The sequence below is a fragment of the Furipterus horrens genome, unplaced genomic scaffold (genome assembly GCF_987537825.1).
Source record: "Furipterus horrens unplaced genomic scaffold, mFurHor1.1.pri manual_scaffold_4, whole genome shotgun sequence".
In the NCBI taxonomy this organism is placed as follows: Eukaryota; Metazoa; Chordata; class Mammalia; order Chiroptera; family Furipteridae; genus Furipterus; species Furipterus horrens.
Window position 1 is genome coordinate 100,296,870 of NW_028327174.1, and position 2,630 is coordinate 100,299,499.

Sequence of the window (2,630 nt, forward strand, 5' to 3'; positions counted from 1 at the left end):
TAGATCAAAGAGCGCTCCTCATGCTCATTATGCTTTAGAACTTGCTCTGCTTTTCTTATCAGCAATGTGGTGTAAGCTATCTTTAGCAGTGAGTCTAGGGACCCTGCAACCGGTCCAAACGTTTTATAGAGCTTGACTCTGATCGGTAAGAGCGATTCCTGAATTAGTGTATGTTACCTGTTACTGTCAAACAACTGAATACAATAGACAATTTATGAATTTTAGCCTTGCATCTCTCGTATGTATCCTCCTCAAGAAAAGACATGAGGGATGAAGGTTTGGCTGGTGTCTCCGCTAGAGAGGCAGTCACCTTCCTTCCCCCAGATAAAATAAAGTGTCCTGGGTAAGTTTGTTCTGCTGTGGCCATGAGGCCTCTACTGGACAGAGCGACTTCCAACTGAGCCTCGGGGGGGGACGGTGTGTGTGTGTGTGTGTGGCACCACCGCCATAACCTGCCAACACCAACCAAGGCTCAACTACAAGAGGAAGGTGTACTCAGCCTACACCGCTGGCACACCTCAAGTACCCAGCTTGGGTGATAGAGGAGGCTGTGGAATGGGACCCTATAGGACACGTACTACAATAGGCCATGCTACCAAGACACGGAGTCAAGGCAGTTCTACCTAGTACACAGAAACAAACAAAGGGAGGCTGCTAAGTTGAAGAGGCAAAGAAATATGGCCCACATGAAAGAACAGAACAAAACCCAGATAAAGAAATATATGAAATGTAGATAGCCAACCCATCAGATGCAGAGTTCAAAACACTGGTAATCAGAATGCTCAAAGTAATTATTGGGTAAAACCACAAAATAAATTTAAAAAAAGTGAAGGTTATACAAAGTGAAATGAAGAAAAATGTACAAGGAACCAACGGAGATAAGAAGAAGCCAGGATTCAATTCAGCAAATGTGGAACAAAAGAAAGAAAGAAACATGTGCCCAAAACAGAAAGGAGAACCAAGAACCGAACATCTAGGACAACTTTAAACATACCAACATCTGAATCCTAGCGGTGCCAGAAGGAGAAGAGAAAGAGCAAGAGACTGAAAACGTATTTGAAAAAATGAAAACTAACTTCCCAAATTTGGTCCAGGAAATAGACGTACAAGTCCAGGAAGCAAAGAGAGTCCCAAACAAGCTAGACCGAAAGCAGACCACACCAAGACACATCATAATTAAAATGCCAAAGGTGGAAGATAAAGAGAGAATCTTAAAGGCAATGATAGAAAATAACAGAGTTACCTACAAAGAAGTTCCCATAAAACTATTGTGGGCAAACACTCCTCATGGTTTCAGGAATTGTAGACCCGGCCCCAGCATGACGAGCCGCCAGCATCCTGGCCGCTCTTGTCTCTATGTCTCAACATAAGGCCGCACGCGGAATGTCACTGTCAACCACTCAGAGGGTGGCCATGGGAATTAGATCAAAGAGCGCTCCTCATGCTCATTATGCTTTAGAACTTGCTCTGCTTTTCTTATCAGCAATGCGGTGTAAGCTATCTTTAGCAGGGAGTCTATGGGACCCTGCAACTGGTCCAAACGTTTTATAGACCTTGACTCTGATCGGTAAGAGCGATTCCTGAATTAGTATATGTTACCTGTTACTGTCAAACAACTGAATACAATAGACAATTTATGAATTTTAGCCTTGCATCTCTCGTATGTATCCTCCTCAAGAAAAGAAATGAGGGATGAAGGTTTGGCTGCTGGTCTCCGCTAGAGAGGCAGTCACCTTCCTTCCCCCAGATATAATAAAGTGTCCTGGGTAAGTTTGTTCTGCTGTGGCCACGAGGCCTCTACTGGACAGAGCGACTTCCAACTGAGCCTCGGGCGGGGGGGTGGGGGGGTGTGGCACCACCGCCATAACCTGCCAACACCAACCAAGGCTCAACTACAAGAGGAAGGTGTACTCAGCCCACACCGCTGGCACACCTCAAGTACCCAGCTTGGGTGATAGGGGAGGCTGTGGAATGGGACCTTATAGGACACGTACTACAGTAGGTCATGCTACCAAGAACCGGAGTCAAGGCAGTTCTACCTAGTACACAGAAACAAACACAGGGAGGCTGCTAAATTGAAGAGGCAAAGAAATATGGCCCACATGAAAGAACAGAACAAAACCCAGATAAAGAAATATATGAAATGTAGATAGCCAACCCATCAGATGCAGAGTTCAAAACACTGGTAATCAGAATGCTCAAAGAAATTATTGAGTAAAACCACAAAATAAATAAAGTGAAGGTTATACAAAGTGAAATGAAGGAAAATATACAAGGAACCAACGGAGATAGGAAGAAGCCAGGATTCAATTCAGCAATGTGGAACAAAACAAAGAAAGAAACATGTGGCCAAAACAGAAAGGAGAAACAAGAATCGAACATCTAGGACAACTTTAAACATACCAACATCTGAATCCTAGCGGTGCCAGAAGGAGAAGAGAAAGAGCAAGAGACTGAAAACGTATTTGAAAAAATGAAAACTAACTTCCCAAATTTGGTCCAGGAAATAGACGTACAAGTCCAGGAAGCAAAGAGAGTCCCAAACAAGCTAGACCCAAAGAAAGCCACACCAAGACACATCATAATTAAAATGCCAAAGGTGGAAGATAAAGAGAGAATGTTAAAGGCAA